This window comes from Lissotriton helveticus, chromosome 6, assembly GCF_964261635.1.
Source record: "Lissotriton helveticus chromosome 6, aLisHel1.1, whole genome shotgun sequence".
NCBI lineage: Eukaryota > Metazoa > Chordata > Amphibia > Caudata > Salamandridae > Lissotriton > Lissotriton helveticus.
The window spans coordinates 1707487596-1707514884 of NC_136067.1; the positions used below are offsets into that span (position 1 = coordinate 1707487596).

Below are 27289 nucleotides of genomic sequence, written 5' to 3' on the forward strand. Positions count from 1 at the left end.
CATTACAGCTAGTTTCTTTGCGGAACATTCGAGTGCATAGTCTGTTATCTTCCACAAAATGTTGAATATCCCAAAAAGTCAAATTATTTTTGTCATAATGAGTAGTGAAGGTCATATTCAAGTTATTGGTATTAAGGAACATAAAAAAAGACTCCAACTCTTCAGAAGTACCTCTCCAAAATAATAGACAATCATCAATAAATCTATCCCAGTAGTAGATATGATCTATCCACTGTTGTCCTTTAGGGCCCCAAATCCACTCCGCCTCCAGTCTCCCCATAAAGAGGTTCGCGAAAGACGGAGCAAATTTGGAACCCATCGCAGTACCAAGTCTTTGTTTGTACCAGGTAGATTCAAATAAAAAGTAGTTGTTTTCCAATATCAACCTTGTCATTTCTAGTAACATAGATGTGTGATCCAAATACTCAGCTGGTCTTTTGTTTAAAAAGCTCTCAATAGCTTGAATTCCCAATTCATGGTCGATGTTAGAGTATAGGGATACCACATCTAGAGTAGCCATAATCATATCACTATCCCAGACTATGTCATTCGTAATGTTCAACACATGTTTGGTGTCCTCAATATGGGAAGGTACATTTTGAACATATGGTCTTAGATATAAATCCACAAATTGTGATAATCTCTCAGTTGGCCCTCCAATGCCCGATATTATCGGTCTACCAGGTGGTTTTTGTCGATTTTTATGTACTTTAGGTAGACAGTACATGCAAGGGGCCCTCGGTGATTCTATTTTGAGGTATAGGTACTCATCATGATCTAGTAAACAATTATCATACCAGTCCTTAAGTCTCATATTGATCTTATTCTTAACCATTTCCAAAGGGTTAGTACTTATCTTCTCATAGTATCTACTATCTCCTAATTGAGACAATATTTCATCATTATAATCTTTACGATTCATAACAACAATGTTGCCACCCTTATCTGCACTGCGTATAATAAGGTCTGGGTGATCAGTCAATTTTCGTAGTGCCTCCCTTTCATCTGTCTTTAAATTGTCTGATACTACTCTCTTTTGAAGTTTTTCTTTTCTGATTATATTGTCTATTTCCATGGTCACAGATTTATAAAAAGCATCTACTACATTACCAGCTGATAGCTGAGGTGTCCATCTAGATTTCTCTTTCAGTCCACTCTGATATGCTAATCCCGGATTAATCTCTAAGTCCGTCATAAGTGAACTCATAGTAACCGGATATTCTTCAGATTCGGTCAATGACAATAGTAATTTAGTATCATGAAGTTCTTGAATAGTTATATTGCTCAGTACAGGTTTATTAGTAGGTCTCACTATGACAGTGTCTTGTCTAACAAAATTTTTTTTCAGTTTCAACAGTCGGACAAATTTGTACAAATCAATTTTAGTGAGATACCAATCTATACTCTTTGTTGGACAATATCCAAGACCCTTCTTTAATACACTGTTCATGCTTTCAGACAATTCGATAGATGAGAGGTTAATCACTTCAATTTCATTAATACCCATATTCACTTCCTCCAAGACCGCAATCTCTCTCTCATCCCTGGGACTGCTTCTCCTGCGTCTGCCACGGCTCCCTCTCCTTGTCTTCCTGTTGGGGTATTCCCATATCTCCCTCCTGTATCTCGATTCCCTTTCCTGATTCTTTGAACCTCTTCTAAAAAATTAGTATTATCACCTGTGGGAGCATTAAGAGCCTCAGTGTTATCTTCATTAGTAGATAGGCTACTGGTCGATATATTTACTACTGAACTCATAGGTGTCAAGGTTTTCTTATTTTCTTGTCCCTTAGTAAAAAGATAGTCGAATTTACGAGCAAAAGTAAATACCCTACCTGCTGTATAATCCTGTTCGTCCCTCTTGAGTTTCCGTGCCTTTCTCCTTTTAATATCAGCTTGTAAGTTTATGAGTATCTCATCCACCATGTTGTAATTTTTTATAGTGGCTTCTGGTAAATTAAGTTGCTTAATTTCTTCCTCACAAGCCTGAATTTCTACCAATAATTTAGCTATCTTACGCTCTGCGTTATCAATTAGTATTCTCATCAGGTTGCTTGAACTAGTACTTAACTCACGCTCCCATTTATCCAACAAATCCGGTTCCAGATCTTCATAGGTCGGAATAATCGTAGCTCTTAAAGCTCTTGGAATACGGTTCAAAGTTAAATATTGTTTAAGCGTTACTGCATCCCACCACTTGTTAAGTTCTGCTTTTTTGAGTTTCTCAAGTCTGACAAATTTGGCTCTAAGACCCTCCTGTTTTGTTTGTGTAGTTGAGGCTACTGCTACATCAATAGAGGAGCCAGTACTTAAATTCTTAAACAAATCTAAAGCTTCTTGTTCACGATTCATTGTCACAAATGTTATCTGAAAGCCTAATGCGGCAGCCCAACCTAAATTAAGTACAAAGAAATTGAGGTAACTGGGTAAAGGGCGCACTGCAAAAATTTGGCTTAAGTTAAATTATACAAATCACAACAGGTGCTCAAAAGCAAGGTAGGGAAGGTCACCTCACTCCCCCAGATTCCCTTGAGCAATCGAGATACAGGAGGGAGATATGGGAATACCCCAACAGGAAGACAAGGAGAGGGAGCCGTGACAGACGCAGGAGAAGCAGTCCCAGGGATGAGAGAGAGATTGCGGTCTTGGAGGAAGTGAATAGGGGTATTAATGAAATTGAAGTGATTAACCTCTCATCTATCGAATTGTCTGAAAGCATGAACAGTGTATTAAAGAAGGGTCTTGGATATTGTCCAACAAAGAGTATAGATTGGTATCTCACTAAAATTGATTTGTACAAATTTGTCCGACTGTTGAAACTGAAAAAAAATTTTGTTAGACAAGACACTGTCATAGTGAGACCTACTAATAAACCTGTACTGAGCAATATAACTATTCAAGAACTTCATGATACTAAATTACTATTGTCATTGACCGAATCTGAAGAAGATCCGGTTACTATGAGTTCACTTATGACGGACTTAGAGATTAATCCGGGATTAGCATATCAGAGTGGACTGAAAGAGAAATCTAGATGGACACCTCCGCTATCAGCTGGTAATGTAGTAGATGCTTTTTATAAATCTGTGACCATGGAAATAGACAATATAATCAGAAAAGAAAAACTTCAACAGAGAGTAGTATCAGACAATTTAAAGACAGATGAAAGGGAGGCACTACGAAAATTGACTGATCACCCAGACCTTATTATACGCAGTGCAGATAAGGGTGGCAACATTGTTGTTATGAATCGTAAAGATTATAATGATGAAATATTGTCTCAATTAGGAGATAGTAGATACTATGAGAAGATAAGTACTAACCCTTTGGAAATGGTTAAGAATAAGATCAATATGAGACTTAAGGACTGGTATGATAATTGTTTACTAGACCATGATGAGTACCTATACCTCAAAATAGAATCACCGAGGGCCCCTTGCATGTACTGTCTACCTAAAGTACATAAAAATCGACAAAAACCACCTGGTAGACCGATAATATCGGGCATTGGAGGGCCAACTGAGAGATTATCACAATTTGTGGATTTATATCTAAGACCATATGTTCAAAATTTACCTTCCCATATTGAGGACACCAAACATGTGTTGAACATTACGAATGACATAGTCTGGGATAGTGATATGATTATGGCTACTCTAGATGTGGTATCCCTATACTCTAACATCGACCATGAATTGGGAATTCAAGCTATTGAGAGCTTTTTAAACAAAAGACCAGCTGAGTATTTGGATCACACATCTATGTTACTAGAAATGACAAGGTTGATATTGGAAAACAACTACTTTTTATTTGAATCTACCTGGTACAAACAAAGACTTGGTACTGCGATGGGTTCCAAATTTGCTCCGTCCTTCGCGAACCTCTTTATGGGGAGACTGGAGGCGGAGTGGATTTGGGGCCCTAAAGGACAACAGTGGATAGATCATATCTACTACTGGGGTAGATTTATTGATGATTGTCTATTATTTTGGAGAGGTACTTCTGAAGAGTTGGAGTCTTTTTTTATGTTCCTTAATACCAATAACTTGAATATGACCTTCACTACTCATTATGACAAAAATAATTTGACTTTTTTGGATATTCAACTTTTTGTGGAAGATAACAGACTATGCACTCGAATGTTCCGCAAAGAAACTAGCTGTAATGCGTTACTACGAGCAGATAGTTGCCACCCTACAAGTCAAATTAACTCTATCCCCTATGGGGAAATGATAAGAGCAAGAAGGAATTGCTCTAAGGAAGTGGATTTTAATGACAATTTACAGGACATGGTAAACAGATTTAAAAACAGAGGATACTCGAATGATGTGATTAAAAAGGCTGTGAATAGAGTTTCGAAATTGCAAAGAGATGTTACATTGAAACCTAACATTAGGAATGATGTCCCAAAGAAAAATCAGAAAGTTAGAATGATCACTAGTTTTGGCAAAGGGAGCCATAGACTCTACAACATTATGCGGAAATACTGGCACATGTTGTGCTCTGACAGAGATCTGAAACCATTTCTAACAGATAAACAAAGTGTTACGTATCGGAAAGGGATGACTATTGCTAATTTTGTTAGTACAAGTTACCCTAAACCTATATTGCCAACAAGTCAAAGTGATTGGTTACTAGTATGTCATAAGGGCTTTTACTACTGTGGTAACTGCAGTTCCTGTTGGTGGGCAATGAAAAAAGTACAAAAATTTGAATACAATAACACAGGTACTTTTTACATTGATACATTTATAAATTGCGAAACAACATTTGTTATTTATGTAATTGCCTGCTCATGTGGGAAAATGTATGTAGGCAGTACAGTTAGAAGACTTAAAGACCGAATGGTAGAACATTATCGAGCTTTGAAAAATGGAGACACAAGGTACCCTATCGCCTCACATGCTATCCAAAATAGGAATGACTCTGCTAATCATAAATTTCTCTATCATGGTATTGAACATGTTACTTTGGATAGAAGGGGAGGCAACAGGTTGTTAAAATTAAGACAGAGAGAGGCAAAATGGATTATGGTCCTCCGAGCTGTAGAGGATGGACTTAATATTGATACAGAACTACAATACTTTTTAGGAGATCAGTAATATCTTGGACTATATTGTGAATTTTGATCATTTGCTGAATGCTAACTGTGAAATATTACTAATCAGTGTCCCCTGTTTTAAGTTTAATCAATAATTTCCAGAAATTTGCAGCAGAACGTTTATAGAAATATGGGCGCTTCAAATGCTTATGCTATGTCCCCACCTGACTCCATGAGATATTATTTGTTAAATTGTTTTCGTTTGATATGATAATATGGAGTGGTGTGGGGTGCTCGCCGTCCTGGCACTGTTGCTCGTGCCCCAAGTAGTGAGAAAGGCCGTAGGATAATAACATTAGGAATCGAAGAGGATTCGTAAATATTAGAAAGGAAATTTGAGTGTCGTTCAAACAGAATATTAAGGCTTATGTGGTTTGGATAGACTATTTCTGTATTCTTTGCCCATTCCAAGATGGCGGGGACAAACACGCTAAAAACCCCGTATATTTTGATAACTCATGGGGAGGATTAACAACTGGCATATAAATGCATATTACAATAACTACCTTTTCAATAAGTGTTCTAAATAATTAATAATCACGAATTTATAGATTTGGTGTAAAATGTTCTTAGTGTAATACGAACTTGACTTTACTATTAATTTTTGGTATATATCAGGAGCGACTTGAAATGTATCTCGAACGGTTTTTTCAATATATACAATCCGTTAACTTCGAAAAATAGTGAATGAGAACCAAAAATTACTTCTCAAGGATATTACGAGTAAAGTATACTTAAGCAAGATGGCGACTAACATAGACGCCAGCGACCCGAATACGGAAGGACTGTGCCGAAATACTGGGTAAGCTGTAATCTGGTTGAATTCAGGATTGGGCAAAGTAATATCTGTGGCACCGACTTATTGAGATGTTTCCTTGATAGATACTGGTAGCGGTGATACTAGCAGTACGAGTACATTGAGAAGTGAGATTGGAGGTTGACAATCAAGGGAAGTTGATAACTTGGGTAGGTAAGTTTTACTCTTGAGTAAGATGATACTTTATGTTGAAAGATAGAGTATTTGTTTTGTTTGTGATACTATGTCAAATAGTAGAATCGGTTTGATTATTTGAATAGGTTATCTCTTAATGACGAGGTTGTGATGTTAACATTACGTTTTTATTTCTATACCGTACAGGTACATGTTAAGTGTAATAATTTCAGAAACTAGGAGTTGAATAGTTAGATACCTATTATTAACAGATATATAACAGTTATACTTTTACTATAGACAGACCCTTTGAGTAACTTACAAGAATCGTGTTGACCGCATTGATAATGAAATCACGTACAGCTATTAATATTAGTAAGTATAGTAACTCGGGGACCTTTTTCACCATTGGGCGCGAGCTGTTGGGTCAGGGCTAAAGGTACCCTTATATCATTCCAGATACAGACTCAACCTCTATGAATTTCTACTATTAAGAGACAAAATAGAAATGAAGAATTACTGACTATAGGTAAATCATATTTTGAATATTCATGAATAGTTAATTTGACCAAAAACCTGAATGTTTTGTAACTTATAAAGAGACACCGGGAGTCACAATATTGATATATAGTTGGACCTATACGTCACATTTTAAGGGAACTATGTCTTTTTCACTTAGGTGGTGATTTTATATTAAAATACATAATTAATTTCTTGATAATAATATATACTTTCAATAATTTACCTTAGAAAGTATATTATACTATGTTTCTATTATTTTCTTGGCTTGCAGCCCTGAGATAGTTGATTTGGCATATGATTGATGCCCAACGAAACACGTGTTGGCTGCAAAGTGTGTTATGAATTGTGAAAATTTGGAGCCTTTAATTAAAGAGGATCAACATCACGTTTACTTAAGAATTCTGGTGTCTAACTTGGAAATGGACTGAAAATGGACTTGAAATTATAATTACAGTGGATTGAACTCTGAAATAAGGATAACTTCATTTGAGTGCTCAGCGAGAAATTTTGATTTTCAATACCAAGAGCTTTTGCTCAAGGGAATCTGGGGGAGTGAGGTGACCTTCCCTACCTTGCTTTTGAGCACCTGTTGTGATTTGTATAATTTAACTTAAGCCAAATTTTTGCAGTGCGCCCTTTACCCTGTTACCTCAATTTCTTTGTACTAAACCCATTTGTGATTCTGTTTTTTCCCAAATTGCTCAATGGGTTTGGAGATATATACAATATTGCAATTTGGAAGTGGCGTGTTTAGGGTGCCCCTTCCAAATTGCAAATCACTACCGTATTTATCAATGGTTTATGACTGATGTTCCGTAATTGAACATTCCATTTGAGGCCTCTTTCCACATCTCCCTACCCTCCCCTGGCACTGGAGGTGTCACACCCGGCCCTCGGGTCACCGGAGCGGCCAAAAGAACGGAGGTGACTGGGCCCCCCTACTGCTGGGTTGACTCAAGGAAGCAGGACTGCCCCCACCTACATCTGGGTTGACTCAGGGAAGCAGGACTGCCCCCCCCTACATCTGGGTTGATTCAAGGAAGCAGGCTCGTGCTTGGGGCCCAGATGGAGAGGCACCAGTACACACAAGTGGGTCCGGAGTCCCATACACCGAGGCCCCGTGATCCCAGTGAGTGGAATGTATTGACTTCTGAGACCCATACCCTGGAGTCGATGGCTCAACGCTGCTGCTGAATCCTACGCGAGATACAGGTGACCCTGGTTCCCACCTTAATGACACTAGACCAACGTGGGGGGCAGCCCTGCTGCAACTACATGGCCCGAGGGAGAGCCATAGGGCTACCAGTGGGAGATTGAAGGAGGAGTGGCCCGCTGGGCATAGGCATTAACCAAATCGACGAGTTCTGCCCCTACTGTGCCAGCTCATGAGGGTGTGGGCCATTCATCAATTGCCTTGTGGACCGGCGGTGTGGTCAGTGAAGCCCCCCAGCGCAGCTGAATTGGTTCACTCACCTCCCTTGCAGCAGCTCGTTCCAGGCCGGGCTGACTCTACGACCTTCATCCCAATAGGCCAGAGAGACTTAGTCTGGCCTACATAAACTAGTAGGGCCTGGTTTCTAGACTAGTCGTCGGCACACCTGTAGGTTAACTAGAAACTCTCCCCAACTAATAGGCCAGCTGAGCCATCATACCTGTGTAGTGAGACACCCCCCCTTCTGGGCCCCATCCACTAAGGGGAAAGACAAAGGGACAAAACCACCCCAACACAAACCCGAATGGATCAGTACACCATGAACGGGACAGGAGCCAACAAGGCCGCCAAAAGTAAGGCCCCCCTCCCCAAAGGAGAACTCGCTGTGATCCTACAAGCCATATGTTCCTCACAAGACTCTACAGAGAACAAAATTGGGGAAATTCAAGTTCACATGGCCCTCATAAGAAAGGACCTCCGCAATGCCATATTCAACATAACAGAACCATAATCCCACCTATCTGCAGTGGAAGGTGACATACACCACCTAAAAGAACAGGTCACGCAACTCCAGTCCCACACGAATGAGCTGCACAGATGTGTCAAAGATGGGGAGAACTGCTCTCAACGCAACCACCTCCATATGGTGGGCATCCCCGGAGGGGCAGAACCCGGGCAAGTTGCGACCTTCGTCGCGACCTGGATCAAATCCTGGATGTCTGCAGACGGACTATCAGCGTGGTTTGTTGTGGAACGAGCCCACCAAGCTCTTGCACCCAAGCTGCCGCCAGGTGGCTAATTATCGCCAGAATCCTCAATTTGTTTTTCTTGTAAATGGTTTTATTTAGTTTTTATATCTTAAATGATGCAGCAATATCACATGAGAATACCGTGTTTCATATGGAAATAACATTGCCAGCATAAAAATGGTATGAACACTGACATGAACTTTAAATGATAACCCATCATGCCCCCACCCAAGCCCAGACCACTATCAGCCAATATTGCTCCACAGTACAAGAAAAACGCACAATCTATCATAGTGTCTCTATACATTCCCTGGCATACCCACTCATCATGGTGTTGCTTGGTGTTGCTCCCCATCTTCGTCCTGTAGATCCAGGGAGTAATAGAATAGCCAACCAACCAAAACCTTTTGAAACTTACGGGGGCAGCCCATACTGGCATGTGTAACCTTTTCCGCCACCATGTACATGTCCATGCCCATTTTTCACTCCTGTAAGATCAGGCTTGCCCGGATCCCCAGTATCCAACCATGTCCCTTTTCGCCACTACTAGGCACAAAACAAAAGCTTAGACCGTTGAAGGTCATCATAGTTGGAGATTACTAGGAAGATAAATTTGGGTTTGAATGGGATGTATTTACCCAATACCTTGCCAAGTTCCCCAGTGACCGCCTTCCAATAACCCTGAATATGGGGACATTCACAAATTGTGAGCAAGAAGGCAGCCTCTCCCACTCGTCAACGTAGACAGCGTGGGTGTTGCACCCTCCCCATCACATTCAATATTCTTCTGTCATAGTGCACCCTGTGAAGGATTTTAAATTTAATTAAGCGTGGCCCCGCTTTAATCACGGTTTCCTTTGGGTGCATCAGGGCTGCCTCCCAGTTATTGTTTTCCAGGTCCTCCACCCATTTCCCTCGTAACCTATGTGAGTTGTCGGGCATGTTATTATTCAGAGTTTTATAAGTCAGGGAGCCTGTGCCTTTATAAGCTTCTTAGTAAGGAGGCAACACTCCAGCGGGGCAAACTCTGGGACAACCTCCCCACAGGATTCTTTCGGCCTGCCAGGCATTGCGGAGCTGCACATGTTTTAAGAACTGTTTGGCATTCATCTCGGATTCCTGTCACCCTTATCCAACAGTTCCCTTATCTTGGAGATCCCAAGCCTCAAAGCCCTTCAGTTTCTACATCTCTGGGAACCAATTTCCCTCCCATAAGGGTGATTCTGGTGTGAGTCTACGGTGCCAACCCATATGTGTTGTAGCTTTACACCAGGCTGCCAGGGAAACCTGGGTAGCAGGATGAGTTGTTGCGCAACTTTGCCCCATAAAGGTATTGGAGGCAGTACTTTTTCTCCACTGCGCCTGTTCCAGTCAAAATGTAGAATGGTCACCTGTGCAGAATCCCAACTTTAAGGACAGGGATGCTATCCTGCAGGCCGCCCGCTTCCAGAGAACCCTGTCGTATCAAGGATACAGTCATGATCTTCCCAGACTATACCAGAGAGGTCCAGGTGCAGCGAAGATCCTACGTGGAGGTCAAGCAGAAGTTGCGAGCCCTCATCCTCCAATACAGACTGTTGTTTCCGGCTCGTCTCAGGGTGGTCTTCCAAAACAAAACTCACTTCCACAACACCCCAGAAGAGGCGTGGACCTGGGTGACTGAAGAGCGTCCTTACTGCCCCTGCGAGGCTGCCTCTCTTCATGCGCCCGATCCGGAGCCACAGCGCCCAAATGCTTTAGACCTCAAAGGCAGCTCACCCACTCTCGCAAAGGGCGTAACACCTGTACTGAGGTATGCATTTCACCCACAGCTACCACTCGTGGCTCTAACAAACTATCCAAACTCCTTAAAACTGCAAGCCTGTCACAGGAACAGTGCACCGGGGAACGCTGACTGATGGGCGGCCCCGCAAACCTCTGATTATTGGTTCTGATGACACTGGTCTCTCACGGAGCCCAACGATTAAATGGAAACTTAACTGAAACCTGTTCCTACATCCAGATATGGACTGTATCCAGTAAACGCCACCCTTGACATTAATGGTCTGATGTAGTCAGCAAGACTTGTTTTGGAGACAAACACATCCTGCCACATGGAGAGGTGCACTATGCAGCTCACACACTAAGCTTGCAGTTTAGTCTTGTTGCAACTTGTTGTTGTTAGGGCGACAGCTGCTTCCTCGAAGGAAGAATAGAGGGGGGGTTGCTTGGGGAGGGGGGTTGGGACTGTTGTTCCCAGTTTTATCTTAGGTTTATTTTCAAGATGCAGCACTCAACTTGCCACTTTAAATACACACGCACATCGCCAACAGTGTAGACATCTGGACGGCATGGGACCCTAGAACGCTGCAACACACTCACACTTCAGCAGAGCAACATACCCACGTGTGCATTGATTTACTACTCATGCCAGCCCCCGATTGTTGCGTGATAACAGATATCCGAATTCTCCCGCGCTGCATATCCGACCACTCTCCCCTCCTCCTCCAAGTGAGGGGCCCTACAGGTGCACTGCATCCTATCTGGAGGCATAACACCTGGTTCCGCCAAGAGGATAAGTTCCGGCGTAAAATTGGAGAAGAACTCAAACAATATTTTCTAGCCAACCAAAGCTCAGCCCCCTCGGGAGCATATTTGGGAGGCTCGCCCTCTTGGCAGCCCAGGCGACTCGCTTGAAACAGACCACAACCGAGATGGAGGGAGGGGGGAGCCAACAGCTCGAGCTATTGAGAAAAGAAATAAAACACTTATCGCTTGAATTTCCGAAACTAATGTGGAGGTCCTCTGTGGCCTGCGTTTATGGCTGGGGGGAAAAAATGTGTAAATACTCTACTGGCTAGCCTCCCAATATTGGGCAAACCGTATAGTCCTGGAGATCCTCGACCAACAAGGTCAAGCCCATCGTACTCCTACCTCCATCGCCCAAGCTTTTGCCGGCTACTACTCATTCCTCTACTCCGCGGATCAATCCCGGGTCTCGGGCCTGATCCGCATAGGGTAGGGCCTCATATCGATGTGTCTAGACCCTACCCTACTGCCCCGACTAACAGAGTCAGAAACTGTCCAATTAGACCAACCTATCACAATAGAAGACATAGGGGAGGCTATTTCCTTGGGCGCAACTGGAAAGACACCAGGCCTGATGGGTTCCTGACGGAATACTATGCGGCATACCAACACACCCTGATACCTCACCTCCATGCACTGTATAAAGAGGTGGTGGAAAGGGGAGCCTTCCCGCCAGAAACGGATTTGGAAATGATCGGTGTCATACCCAAAACGTAACCCCCATCAACCTCCTGTTCAGGGTACCGTCAGATCTCCTTAATAAACTGAAATCAAAGTCTATGTGATGATCCTGACCACCCGCCTCAAGTTGTTCCTCAACAGCCTCATCCACCTGAATCAATGCGGCTTCATACCACTCCCGAATACAAGGCCCTGCCTATGGCACCTTCCCTTAGCACTGTCCCACAGCCATCTTCTTACCCCCTGCCTAGCCCATTTGTTGATCAACTTCGAAAAAGTTTTTGACAATCGACTGGCAGTATTTTAGAAGAGGTACTAGAGGCGGCAGGCATGGGGCAACACTTCTGCAGCGTAGTACTTGTGCTATACTCTAACCCCTCTGCATAGGTGCTCATCAACGGACCTCTTTCAGATGTCTTCCCAATCTGAAGAGTCACGAGTCAGGGGTGCCCCCTGTCGCCCCTCCTTTTCAACCTAGCAATTGAACTAGCCTGTCATATCCATGCGGATGCACAGATCCAGGGTTGGCACTGGCAGGGCGTACACGAAGATCGCAGCACATTATACCTGGACGATGTTCTGCTCTTCCTTGCAAACCCAGCCTGCTTGGCCCCAGATGCCTCCAACCACTTTTCTCATTTGAATTGGCCTCAGGCCTGCGCGTGAATCCAAACAAATCAACACTTGTGCCTCTTCACACTTCAAGGGAGTGCTTAGACTGGCAGACGGCCATCCCCATAAGACACCTTTCCTTTAAATACCTGGGCATTTGGGTTCCGCTGCTCCCAAAACTCACATGGACACTTAACTTTAGTCCATTAGTCAAGAGAACAAAAGCTGACCTCCGCAGGTGGCAGTTCCTCCCACTCAATCCTATGGGAAGGGTTGCACTATTTAAGATGATTGTAATCCCCTAGTTCTTGTATATAATTCAGAATCTTCCGCTTCACCTTTCTCGCGTATGGTTTCGGGAACCAGACCGCATGGCCACGGCATTCCTTTGGGGCAGTTCAAGACCTTGTATAACCCTCATCCACTGTCAGAAGGCGCTGTATGACAGAGGAATGGGCCTGAGCAACCTCTTCCTACACTACTCGTCTCCTAGTGACACACAATTAGTTCACTGACAGTTGGTCTGACCCAGTCTATTGAATTAGAGAGCCTTGGGTTCTCCCGGATCCAAGTAATGCTCTGCGGAGCCCCGATCCCTCGCACACTTCCTGCGGTCTTAGTTGCTTGGCGCTCTGTTTTGCGATACACAGAATGGGAGAACAAACTTAGACTGCAGACACCCTTGTGGCGGGGCTCCTGGCTCGGTGAGGTGGGAGCACTAAAGGGCTTTCAGAATTGGGCCCTGATTGGAATTTCACAACTTGGAGATGTGTGGCGGGGAAACCACCTATGCTTCTTCTAGGACCTACAAAACTCATATTGTTTGCATCCCACCCAGTTCTATAAATACTTGCCGTTCCGACAAGCTCTTACCCCCTAGGCACATGCAGGCACCACATTCCTACATTTAGTCACGTAGAAGGCCAAATCCCGATGGGGGACTTTGGGAGAGGAGGGGTGTCTAAGATCTATCGCTCACTGGTTAACAACTTCCGCCCTCCCCAGACCCCCTTAGACGTCGCTGGGAGGCATGACTGGGCCCTCTAGAGGAGGAGGATTGGAGAGACGTCCTGATGGCCTCCCCACGATCACTATCTCAGCCAGAATCTGACTTGTCCAGCTGTACTACCTTCACTGCGCATACCTTACCCCTGTCACCCCATACTGGTCCAACTGAGCACCTCCCTGGGCGGGGAGGTACCGTTTAGCCCACTAGCCCTACTCCTGGGAGTCATGGACGGCCTAGATGGGTCCCTGATGTTTAAAACTTTTCTAGGGACTGCTACAGTGGCCAAGCGTGATATAGCAGCTACATGGAAAGACCGTACTCCACCCAGTATAGCTAAATGGCACAAAGGGGTGGACTGGTGTGCTGGACAAGTAAAACCTGTTTATGTGGCGATAGGCTGTCCAGCCAAGCATGGCCATGTGTGGGGGAAATGGCTCGGACTATTGATGTTATATGCGGGATAGGGCATTCAGGGTTGGACTGTGTTCCATCATGATGACTAGTGGTTTACACTGAGGCAAAGCAACTGAGATCTATGCCAGTATTTCATTTCCTAAATGTAAGAACTGTAGGTGCTGCTGTTTATGTGTATTAAAACCAATAAAATTGCTCATAAGAAATATATATATATATATATATATATATATATATATATAGATATATATATATATATATATATATATATATATATATACTCATACAATACTACAAATACCCATAACATTACTCAATGTTGACCCTTAATACCAAAACATGTTGCTGGTGCATACTTCTAGTCATCATACCTCAGCCAGGTACTAACCTCTGACTGTCCCTCTCCCCAACACCCATGTGGTGTTATTCCAAATGACTTTCAGCCATGCATGTTTTAGTAAGTATGCTTGCTCCTTTTTATCCTAGAAAGACTTAATTAATTGATAAAGGCACTACTGTTGTTCTACTGTAAAAAGACAAAAGTCAGGTTTAATGTAGAAAGAACAGTCCACTACTGATCTCTTGACATCTGGTCTTGCCTTCTCATATATAGACTGTCTTAATAGGTAGTTTCCAACGTAAACCAGAACTGACCTTGGTCTTTCTGTACTCGTTTTAAAATGCTTTCGTACCAAGGGGACTCCGGGAGTTCATTGGATTTCCTGAGACCAGTTTCATTCTACCAATTCCGGAAAAGCTTTTCAAAATAAATCCACAATAAATAGTCTTGCATAAGATCCTTCTTTACCTCCTGCTACTCCTAGAACATGCAGAGTGTCTGGTGCTGATATTCACAAGTGTGCACAGACAAACACTAAGGACACTCAACTTCTTCATGACAATACCTTGATCACAACAAAATCCTCTGCCTCCACCATAAAAGCATCTGTGCTACAAAATAAATAATCAGCTATACTGTATGATTCTGCACCGTAGTTGTTGGGCTGGCCACCTGCTTATTGCACTATTTGTTGAGAGGGGAAAGCTGGAAATGAAAATCTCATCTAGTTCCTTGTCTTTGTCACCGGGTGTTAGTTCCTGTCGCTGTGGCTAATATCGAGCAAAGGGTAAGTGCAGATTCAGAGTATCAGAATACTACAAATTTAACACAGAGCAGAGAAAGTACTGGTGGTGGTTAATCCACTCTCAGAACTTATTTGGGTTTCCCATTGTTCTATCCAGACAAAGAGGACTCTGCTTCTTTGGTGCATTATTGAAATATGCTACCTGGTTTATTTACTTGCCCAAATGGATACACTTAAATGTTAAGTGGTGGTAATGATGTGGGACAGCCACAGGGAATGTTGTTAGGGGCCCATCCTAATTTTGTAGCTATAACCCCTGGATGAATTACATTATAACGTCTACTGACCACAGAGTCATGAAAGATAGCATCACACTTTTTTTTACTTTCAAAGACAGAAGGCCAACAGTGTGTCTCTCATGTTCTTTGGATACTCATTTTAACCAGTTTATGGAATCTTAAGTAAGAGTATCTCTAAACTCCCATGCAGTGGTAGTTATCCCTTCAATTAAACATGAACTCAGTAATCGCCATTGCTGAAACAACCATTGTGAATCTGCATAATAATCAAGTATCAACCCTAATAAAGCAAATGTTAACAGAGAAGTCAACTGAAGCTATCCTGGCTCTAGAGGAATGAACTCTTTTTCTGTCTGATTCAGTTACTTTTTAACCTTGTAACTTTACGGCTAGTCCTCTAGCCACGTTAGTCCTAGACATGTGGCCTCTTTAAATGAGGCATATGTTTAACATTGAGAACCAGCACTTAACTTATTCTGGTAATGGGCATGGGAACTCATTTTAGGGGACCGGGACTATCTGTTCTTCATCAAACTTTGACACAATGAAGAGAGTGAAAGTCAGAAAGAAGACAAACAAAAAAAAGAAAGTGTAGGGTGATGGAAGAGTTATGAGGTGAAATCAAGAAGAGGCAATCCTGGTGTTTGGTATCCTGGGCATTTGGTAACACTAGCGGTGGTTCCTAAGAAAATCTTTGCGCCATTGCACTTTAAAAAAATATAAATTAAGCACTGTTGGTGTGTGTGTGTGTGTGTATATATACATATGTGTATCTGTATGTTTTTTGTTTGCTAATAAAATTAGTGCCATTTGATGAATCTTCACAAAACTTTGCAAACAAAAAGTCCATCCACCTCCGCTCCTTCCTTGAAAGCTTTGAGTGAATCATCAAACGGAGGCCCATTAGCTTCTCAATCTGATTGGCCGAGGTGGCTTTTTTCAACATCAATTGCCTCAAACCTGCAGGTTTTTTTTCCTGTCAACTGCCTTGCTCCCTTGGATGCCCCCTTGAGTCCTCCGGGAACTCGAACTCTGATGGGCTAGCCGCAACATCAAAAGAAATGTGACAGCCGCCATTACAGGGCATGTACTCAGTACCCCACGTCCTGAAATTGAAAGAAAATTAGGTGTACGGGGGCAGGGTAGGGGTACCTGGGGTAAAAATGTTTTTTAAAATTTGGGGGTTGCTACAAACCAGCAGGACTCTGGCAGGAACCAGTGCGGCCCGCAAGAGCCCTACAGGAGTAAGGAGGGTCATTTTTGTTACCACAGGATCGGAAATAAATTTTTAACTAAAGGGGGGCATGGGTGTCTGATGGGTTGGCCTTGGATGGGGGATGGCCCTGCTACATTCACATGCAATGCACAGCAAAAGGCTGTGTGCTGCGGGATAGCCACCTGCGGAGGGCTGGGTGCAGGGCCTGCCTTTGGACCTGGCCTGTGGCCAACCCCATGCTACGCAGGGATGAAGGCTGTGCGTGATGGGTGTTGACTCCTGTGGTGGGTTGTGTACAGTACTTGGCCTCAGGTCAGGCTCTGCGGCCAACCCCATGCTGTGCACGGCCAAAGGCTGTGTGCACTGGGGAGTGACTGTTGTGGAACATTTTAGGACCCTATTGTAATTTTCATGATGCATGCCCTTATATAGGTATAAATCACTATGTCCTTATATAGGCATAAGAATCATAACCATATTTAGACATAGCTCATGCAGTCCAAATATGGCAGGGCTACTTCCACTAGTTCCGAAAATCTACAACGATTTCTTAGAAAACTCCGCTTCAGCGGCTAGGGACTTCCCCTTGCTCGATTTCTGACTTGTCCAAGAACTCATGGTGTTTTCAAAGAACTGAGAGTCTTTTTTTTTTCAGTTTAAGAAAGTTTTATTTTGTTTAAGAAAGAGTACAGCATAATATAACAGTATACAAAAATTCAGAACCAATGTGAAAAGACAAGGAGAAGGAGATGAAAAGGAGAGTTGGTTCGGATAATGTGAGAAAAGGAAGAGAGGGGAAGAAGAAAATAGGAGGAGAAAAGAAAAGAAAAAGAAAGAGAGAGAAAGAAAAGAAGGAAAAGTTAGGAAGGGGAGGGGGAAGATAAGAAGTTAGAGAAAGGAAACCAGGTAAGATCGGATTTAATTTTTAAGGAGACAGAGGAAGAAGAAGCAATTGCAATTCTATGCTCATCACATATGAAATTCCATCATGTATGAACAGACAGTTTAGTATTATCCTTCCAACAAGACAAAATTACTTTAAAAGCAGTTGCAATGAAAAGATCAAATAGTTTAGCACTATATGAATGTAAGTCTAAAATATCAGATTGGGAGCCTAAAAAAACGTGTAGCAATGAGAATGGGACAGAGAAATGAAAAATACGCATGCAAAAATCCCAAACTGAGTTCCAAAAAGCAAGAACAGAGGAGCAATCAAACAGTAGGTGTTTGAGCGTGCCGGGGTGAGTGGAGCAGGACCAACAGAGGGGGGAGGACGAGGAGGAGAATTTTGTTATGCTAACAGCGGTGATAAGAGCTCTATGGTATATAAAAAAAAGTGACTGAGTAAGGCGAGCTGAAATCGATGTCTTAAACAATTTGCACCATAAGTGATCCCAAACATCAACGGATAGTGAGATAGAAAGATCAGTGTTAGGATTTAGCAGCCTTGACTTGTGTGATTTGTATGATCTGATACTTTTTCCCTACCCCTTGATGTGATACTTTTTCCCTACCCCTTGATGTGAGGGCTAGAACATTTGTAGACGCTCCATAACGTGAATAAGGAGGAGCGGCAGAATGAAGCCTTTGCTTGGCTTACTTCCTCGTGACCACGCCCCCTCTCCACTTCCTGGTTCCTGCTCGTGTGTTGGTCGGCGTTTTGTGGACCCTCTGGTGTTTCTAAGAGGCTCCCTTCGCTCCTTCCCTGCTGCTGCCCCCTTGTCCCGTGTGAATTCAGCCCCGTTTTGGTGTGTATGCATGTCTGCCGGTCCCCGGCATTTCTTCGTTCCTCCGCGAGCTATTGAATGCAACGCCCCTACCAAAGCTCACGCATTTTGCGGGCATCTGCAGCTCGTTACCTTCCTTTGCTTCCCTCCTGGTGGCTGAATTTCATTCTTTTCTTTTTTCGTTCTTTTGATACTCCTGAGAGAGTGAGCGCTCCGCCCTGTTCCTCCATAGGGCCGGGTGTCTCACCTCCTGAGCGTGTACTGCTCCGCTGTACTTGCCCCCTTGCAGCCGGTCGGTGCACCTCACTCCCTTCTTACACTTTGAGTTGTGTTTGTTTGTGTGGTTGTACTGCTCCGCTGTGTTTGCCCCCCTTGCAGCCGGTCGGTGCACCTCACGCCCTTCCTCCTTTTCATTTACGTCTGAGGTGTGGTGAGTCCTTCGTGAGTTCTACTTATCCTAGACCTTTCTGGGGCTCCCTGCTGTCCCATGTTCCTGAACTCATCGTTGAAGCTCGCCCGACCTACAGTTGGGCCTGGACCATCCCCTGAGACGCCTTCTATTATTCGTTGCCCCTCGTATGAGGAGAGTGGTTGACACTCCTTGGGTAAATTCCCTCATACTTTTAGGAGACAGTAGACCGGAGTGTGTTATATATATATCGCATTCTTGCTTCTGTGTCCTGGAGGTGGAGGGATTCATCTTCGCTCCCGTGGAAGCTGGTCCTTCTCCTAACAATCAGTTTCCAAGGCAGTTTCAGTAACAGTTTTAGGTCTAAGCGCAATATTAGCTAATAAAAGCTTATAAACTAGAGCAGCTTTGGGGATTTGTTGGGAAAACAAAGGGTATAGAGGAGTGGAAGGAGGAAGGGAGGGAATCAAAAGTAGGAAGGGTAGACAAATGAGATATAATAGCGGAAGGGATAATGTCATATTCTTTGCTAAAATGAACAGGTAGGTCAAACATGGTTGCATTACAGGAAATGAAATAATGGATGAATCAGAAAAAAATTGGTATACAAATACAATGTCCTTTTCTTTCCAATACTTGAAATAAAAAGATTTACCCTTATACTTAAGATATTTGTTGTACCACACACTTGATGAGAGAAAACATTGCAAGGGGGATAAATCTTTCGAGAATACAGTGTGCAGCAGAGTATGTGAATATTTCAGTACAGGGTGGTTAGTCAGAAATGAACAATTTGACATAAAAAGAGATTGTTGGAAAGTAAAATCTTTTAACAAGGGACCGTTCAATGGCGATCCATTTGGGCAGAGGGGTATCATTGAAATTAAAAGCCAAAGAAAAAGATTGCTTTATTAGAAAGGCAAAGTGGTATGATTTAAAATCAGGAAAGCGAACTCCACCTTCAGATTTAGGGCGTCTAAGCTTATGTAAAGCAATACGGGGTCTGTTATTATTCCACAAAAATTTGGAGCAAATGGAGTTCAGCTGGTTAAAATATAAATTAGGGATCTTCAGGGGGAGCATTGAAACAGTGTACAAAATATGAGGGGAAATCATCATTTTAATGGTATCCAATCGACCCCACCAGTAGAGGAAAAGGGGGGACCAGGATTGAAGGAGGGATTGAATTTTTTGAGTAAGGGAGGCAAAGGTCAATTTAAGGGTTTCACCCAACGAGGAGGAAAACCAAATACCCAAGTATTTGATCTTGGAAGGACACCAGGTAAAATCAGTTGATGCAAACATATATTGGTAACAAGTTGAATTTAAGGGTAAAACCTCCGTTTTGGAGAGATTAAGCTTATAGCCAGAGACAGAGGAGTACAAGCGGACTTCTTCCAAAAAGGGAGGGAGGGAAGAGACAGAATTGGCCATGTAAACCAGGATGTCATCAGCGTAGGCCGAAATTTTTGTCTCAATCGACGACAATTGGAACCCATTAATTAGGGGGTTTGAGCGGATTCTAATCAGGAAGGGTTCAAGGCAGAGAATAAATAATAAAGGGGATAGAGGGCATCCTTGTCTCGTTCCTCTAGATAAGGGGAAAAATGTTGAAAATTGATTATTGACAAAAACGCTGGCACGTGGAGCTGAGTACAGGAGTTTAACTAAAGAGATAAAAGAGGGGCCAAAACCAAACCATTGTAATGATTTAAACATAAAATTCCAATTAATGCGATCGAAAGCTTTCTCAGCATCCAAGGAGAGGGCGGCTAGGGGGGCCTTAAAGTGTTTACTGTGTGAAATAACATTGGCAAAAACACGGGCATTATCAGCAGCAAGTCTACCCTTCACAAAACCGACTTGATCCGTGCTGATTAAAAGAGGGATAAGGGATTCGAGACGGGCAGCTAGAATTTTGGCAAAGATCTTACAATCGTAATTAATCAGGGAAATGGGGCGAAAGTTTTTACATAGAGAATGATCTTTGTCAGGCTTGGGGATTATGATTATCAGGGCGTCCAAAAAGGAGCCAGAAGCCTTAGCGTTCACAATAAAGGAGTTGAAAAGTTGTAAAAGGTGGGGGATAAAAATAGAATGCAAGGCGGAGTAAAATTCAATAGGGAGACCATCTGGGCTAGGGGCTTTCGATTTTTTTAGAGAAGTAATTGCCTTGAGGATTTCCTGAGGTGTAATATCAGTTTCTAATTGGTGGAACTCGGTAGTGAGAGATGGGGGAGATCTTTGAAAAAATGAGAGAGGTCGTCGTCATCAGGATGAGTGTCATCAGTATAGAGGAGTTTGTAGTAGTTATGAAAGACTTCTGCAATATCCTCATCTGAAGTAACTAGTGTGTTGGATGCGTCATTGAGAATGGGTCCAATTGATTTTCGTTCAGACTTAATTTTGAGGTAATTTGCCAACATTTTGCCAGCTTTATTCTGACCCCCGTGAAATTTAGATTTAATCTTCAACAGGGTGTTACAGGCTTCAACTGTGGCAATTTGATTGAGTTCAGATTTGGCTTTGATAAGTTGGAGGAGAGCGTCTGGATTTTTGGAAGAAAAGTAAGAGTGTTCCAGTGTCTTGATATTGGCGAGTTGGGCAGTGTATTTAGAGCGATTGAGTTTCTTCTTTTTTAGATACATAGGAAATTGTGAAGCCGCGTAGGGTAGCTTTAAAGGCATCCCAATTGTTCGAAATCGATGTGTCATGAGGTAAGGTAAGGGAGAAGTATTCAGAGATAAAATCCTTGACTGCAGACATAAAAACAGAGTCTGAGAGGAGGAAAGTGTTACATTTCCATCGGCTAAAACATGAGGAGGTTTGGGCAAGGTCAAAAGTGGCATAGACAGGGGCATGATCCGAAAGAAAAATAGAACCAATTTCGGACTTCTGAATCGCAGGAAGAAGGGACTTGCTGACTAGAATATAGTCGATTCTGGACCGGGTGTGGTGAACATTCGAGTAGAAGGTATATTCCAGGGAGTCCGGATTGCATGTTTTCCAAACATCGAAAAGGGGACGGGAGGCAATGGCTGACTGAAAGCATTTGTGCGTCTTATCAGGTTGGAATTTGCTGGATGATAACCTGTCTGAAAAGGGATCTAACCATTGGTTGAGGTCACCAGCTATGACAATGTTGGGGCAATCAATGGAGGAGATGAGGATTTTGATGGCAGACCAACATTTGGGGTCAGGACGGACAGGGCCATATATATTCAGGAGCACCATAGTTTTGTTTTGTATGATAACCTTAGACATAACCCAGCGACCCACATCATCAGTTTGAGAAGAAAGAATTTGAACATTCAAACCTTTACGAAACAATATAGCAACACCACCCTTTTTAACAACAGCAGGAGAAAATACAACTTGACCCACCCAGGCCCTCTTAAGTTTCAACGATTCAACATCTGTACAATGAGTCTCTTGAAGAAAAACAATCTGAGAATTCAACTTGGATAAATGGGACAGTACCTTTTGACGTTTAACAGGGTTGCCGAGACCACGAACATTCCAGGTTACAAAATTACACATGACGGAAGGCAGGAGAAGGGGATAACATCTGGGTCCAACACACTGCAGGGAAACAACTACCAGGAAAGACAATGCAAACAAATACATTACAAATGAAAACCGAGTACAATATACAAACAAAAGCAGGGAAAATCAGGTAAACAGAGAGAAACAGTGAACAGGTGAACATACCGAGCATAAAGAGAAGAAAAGGGGAGCAAGGAAAAATACGATGAGCAACAATAAGCAAGGATGAGGGGCAAACAAGAAAGAGGAGGAAAAACAGAGGAATAAGGGAAGAACACGCATGGCCTGTGAAATGAAGGACAAGAAAAGAAAGATAGAGAAGAAGAGAAGAAACAAACAGATCAGGGCAAAGAAGCCAGATCTGAGAGAAAAGAGAATACCAAGACATTAGGAGCATGGAAACGCCGGCAAAGGTGCCAACCCCACAGAGCGAGGGAAACGCGGGAAAAGCAGAAACTGAGAGTCTTTAATGACGTTATTATGTCCACCTTAACGTCAAACTCGGCAACTTCAAGGTATAAATATGCCCACGCTTGCCTTAGCAAACACACAGTGGTTTGGAGCAGGTCGATTATCTACTTGCCCGACGCGCCCTGCTACAGCAAGTGCCGAAGGAAGCGACCCTCCAGCAGACGCACTGAGAGAGACGCTGTCTTTTCTACTGCTTAGAAATCCAGCCCCAGTGTTTCCAAGCTACCCTTGCGGGTTGTTGGGAAATCGAGTCCTGAGCCTGACCTTCTTCATTCCAAATTAAGGTACGGAGCTGATTAGACCCTAAGAGAAATCTTGGACAGATTCTTGGCAAACGAATACTACATTTATGCTACACCTCCCTTACTTCCTCCCTCGTACTAAGCTTAGGTTAGGTACATCGGGTAGGCGTATTTTAGAAGCACCAGTTGAGTATTTTTAGCCTCTGTTATTTATGTATGTATTTATCTATGGTTTAGGAACCATACAATGCTCTTACAGTATTATTTTTTTCTACTGTATGCATTATATTTTACAACCAGCTTTACGATTGTAACAGTTCATTTTTATGCTTGAGAAAGAAGACTGTTCAATAAATCCTTTTATTGAATACGCCTGTCTTTCTATTTCCTCTGCACTTCTGGTGAAACGAAGCATTGACTGAGTGAAATATCTATCTATTGTTTCCACGACTCTGATGATCAGTTTTATCTTGGGGAAACAAAGTTGTCATGTTTATGCGGTTGTCAGAAACGAATCCCTTCTTGTGAATTCGAGAAAGTTTCTAGTGACCTCTGAGTTAGCTGGAACTCACAATTAAGTCTAATATATTTCTACAGAGACCTAGTAGACCTAAGTCCTACGTCACATCTATAGGATATATTATTCCAATGTTGGGAATATAGGAACTACACTACATGGCCACCTGCCATGGGTTGGTTGCAGCCCAACCCCATGCTGCGCACAGCAAAATGCCATGTCCAGCAGAGTGGCCGCGTGCGGGGGGAATAAGAGTGCAGGCCCTGGGTGGAGGCCAGGCCCTGCACCCAACCCCACTATACAAATGGCCGGAGGTCATGAGGAGCGGAGCGCTGGGCGCAAAGCTCTGGCTGCAGGCACAGCATACTTACAGATTTACATTTAAATGACCCTAGAAATCCACTGAACAAAAACAAAGATTCATGTGACATTATAGTCCGGAATGGTAATAATATCTTACTTTGCATTAAAAAAACATAGAAAATCACAGAAAAAAATCCCAGTTTAAATGAAACACTGTAAACTAAAATAAAATGCTGAAATTCACCACTTATTGTTAACTGAAGTAACTATATCTTGGTCCATCGCCATGCAGTCCATATAATATCACATATTACATCACTCAAGACATGATCAATGACATCGATAATAACCTATATATCAAAGTGTAATATATTACCATTATTGAGTTTGAGGAGGAGCCAGGACTAACAAAAGGCAAGGATCTGAGTGAGTCAAGATGCCCTTCCCCTCCATCAACAATGGTAATAAATAGCATAAATGAACATCTGCATATATGGTTTATGCCACAACGTTTTTTCATGTCTACTTCTTTTAACAAAATTTATTTAATCAAAATCAGGATGAAATGGGTTAAATTTGTGTGCTTTGCTAAAAATCATATTGAAGAGACTTTGTGATTATTAGGAGAATTGTTTCCCTGTGTAAATAATTGTTACATGCAATCAGTGAGCAAATTAGAAATGTTGTTCTCCTCATGCCAAATTTGCTCCGCTGTGGTGCTTGCAGTAATAAATGTGTGACTATTTATTTTTTAGTACACTTGCTCTACATAACCTGTTATTGGAGCACATTTATTTTTACTTCCATGGCATGAATATATATTTGCGCTTAACGTTTATTAAAAATATCTATAGTATTCCTGCGTAATGACCTTTAGATTCTTCCATTTGAGTTGAGCGTTTATTTACTCTACTTTAAATTTTATTTCCTGCAAGAAAACATTTAACCTAATTTTATCCTAAACTATATTTCTTACCACGCATACTCCGTGCCCAGTAGCACAGTCAATGCCATGACTTGGTTACCTCCTTCCATCATGACCTTCATAGTGGTATTTAAATATTTTCCATGTGCATTTTCTTGGCACCAGTAAAGCTTCTGTTTATCTGTTTGTGTGAATGTTAATGCGGTAGATTTAATTTGTGTTATTAAGTCAGCGGAATTTGTATTATTGGTGGTAATTACTGTAAAGCTATTTAATTATTGATTTTCCCACCGTGGCAGGGTTGACATTTTACTGTATATAATGAAGCAAGATATATGCAGTATGGGAATGAATATGAAACAAATAAGAATTTTAAAGTGGGTCTTGATTAATTTTAATGCATATACAGTAATTACCCTGGAAGTGTTTATGCTTTCTTCATCCTTACATTAACAATTCAAATTTTGATAGAACTATGATATTCAGACAATTTATAAGTGTGCAGAAAACCCCACAATTGCTGTTTGCACACATCCAAGGTTACTGAACCATTTTTTGTAAGTGCACCATGTTTTCTGAAAATGTGTCTATCAGAAATCCGCACAACAGTGCTCCTGGAAATTCATTCATTACCTGGAAATGGGGGAATCAGAAAGTTTTAAAACTATTATCTGTAAAAGCAGTATAATTTTGGATGTCATAAAGCCATTACATTCAAAGTTTAAATGTACTTAAATCAGCTGTAATTGTTAACAAAAAGGAAAAGAACATAGTAGATGTTTGCTGTTGGTCTTGTGAAACTTGCCTTTGTGTGGTTTTTGCTATTGATTTTTCAAAAGTTTGATTTTGTCTGAGTGTGTTCCTTTTGGTCTTGACATAGCTTGCAAAGCTGCTCTGGTCTCCCTCCAGGCGTAGTAATCCACCCTGAGAATATACATGTGGAAGTGTAATGTTTGTGACGAGGGATCTTCCAGGCTGAACCATTTGACTGAAGGCAAGGGACTCATCTTTAAGTCTGGTTTGACAGCATTGCTGTTGCTATAACTTATTTGATCAACCTAAAAAGCTTTCAGGAGTATTACATAGAAGGACTTTGGCTCCATCTACATGATGGTCAACAGGATTACCTGTACTGATTGGGCAGAAGTTGTGTGCTTCCACAGAAAAAGTGCTTACCCTTCAACATCTGTAGTTATTTGTTTATCAAGTTGTGGGAGCCAGAACTCCTTATCACGTCTAGCTACTGTGTTATAACAGAGCTTGGCCGTTAGATCACACAAATGCCACTGTAATGCTATATGTCTCCTAGATAATTATGTTACTACTTCCGTGATAGAAGTACACACGGGAGGAGTGATGCCACTAGGAATGTGTGGTTGGATTGCAGTCCCAGTCAACTGCTCCTTCCATTTCCATGACCAATTCAGAAATGCCATAACGTAGCATTAGTTTACAGAATGGAGTTTTTTCTTTCTAATTCCTAATGTGAAGATTTATGGGCTGGAAATGTTTAAAACTCCTCAACTCCCAAAACTTAAATACATTATTAATGTTAACTATTTAATTAAAAAAAATTATATGGCTAATATATTTACATTGCTTCAATTCAGTTAATATTTTTATATATGAAATCATTTATTGTCATTTTAAACTATCCTTTCCTGAATCCTAAAAAGCCCTTACTGCCTCTCAATTCTGCCCTTCCCTGAACCCCACAAACTATTTGCTACCCTTAAAGGCTACCCTGAACACTAAAAACCTCTTACTTCTCCTTGCAGCTTTTGTGAACTCTAAAAACTCTACCCTACTGTGAATCCTAAAATCCCTTACTACTAGTTGACACTACCCTTCTCTGAGCCCCAAAAAACAGTGCTATCCCTTAATTATACCAATCCCATATCCCTTAAAAGCCTCACTACCCATTACAGCTACCTGGTGTTGAACCTTTAAAGCTCCATATTACCCATTGACGTTAGCCTTCCCTTAACTGGAAAACCTTACCACCCTTAAACGCTACCCATGCCTTAACCATATAAACCCCTTACTACGTGTTAACACTCCCCTTCCCTGAAGCCTACACACCCCTAAACACTACTCTTCCTTGAACCCCACAAACTTCTTACTATACCTAATGCTACACATCCTTGAACACTGTACTTCATAAAATATCCTTCAGCACTACCTTCCCCAAACCCTAAAAACCCTGTACCCATCAATGAACCCTAAAAACCCTTACTAGCACTTAACACTACCCTTCCTTAAACCCTATAAGCCCCTAACTACCACTTAATTATACTGTTCCCTGAACCCTACAACCCTTACTGCCCCTTAATGCTATTCATTTCAAAGCTCTAAATCATCCTTACTGCTCTTTAATGTTACTGTTCCAAGAACCCTAAAAATTCTTAGCAACATTTAATGCTACCCGTCTCTGAACAACCTGTACCATTCATTTTAGCTACCCATCCGTAAACCCTGAAAACACCTTTTCACTCTTAATGCTACCCTTCCCATGCCCCTAAAAAATCCT

At 42.1% G+C, this 27289-nt stretch overlaps 1 protein-coding gene and 1 long non-coding RNA gene across 2 annotated transcripts in view; one reads left to right on the plus strand and one right to left on the minus strand.

Annotated features, from left to right (window-relative positions):
* The window catches only part of LOC144763712 (uncharacterized), a 3323440-nt gene that overhangs the window by 1921557 nt on the left and 1374594 nt on the right, over nucleotides 1-27289 (plus strand). The window lies entirely within an intron of this gene.
* The window catches only part of LOC144761872 (uncharacterized), a 145631-nt gene that overhangs the window by 48818 nt on the left and 69524 nt on the right, over nucleotides 1-27289 (minus strand). Inside the window, exon 2 of the long non-coding RNA XR_013595924.1 lies at nucleotides 22236-22351. This is a non-coding gene — a long non-coding RNA (uncharacterized LOC144761872). The remainder of the gene's footprint in view (nucleotides 1-22235; nucleotides 22352-27289) is intronic.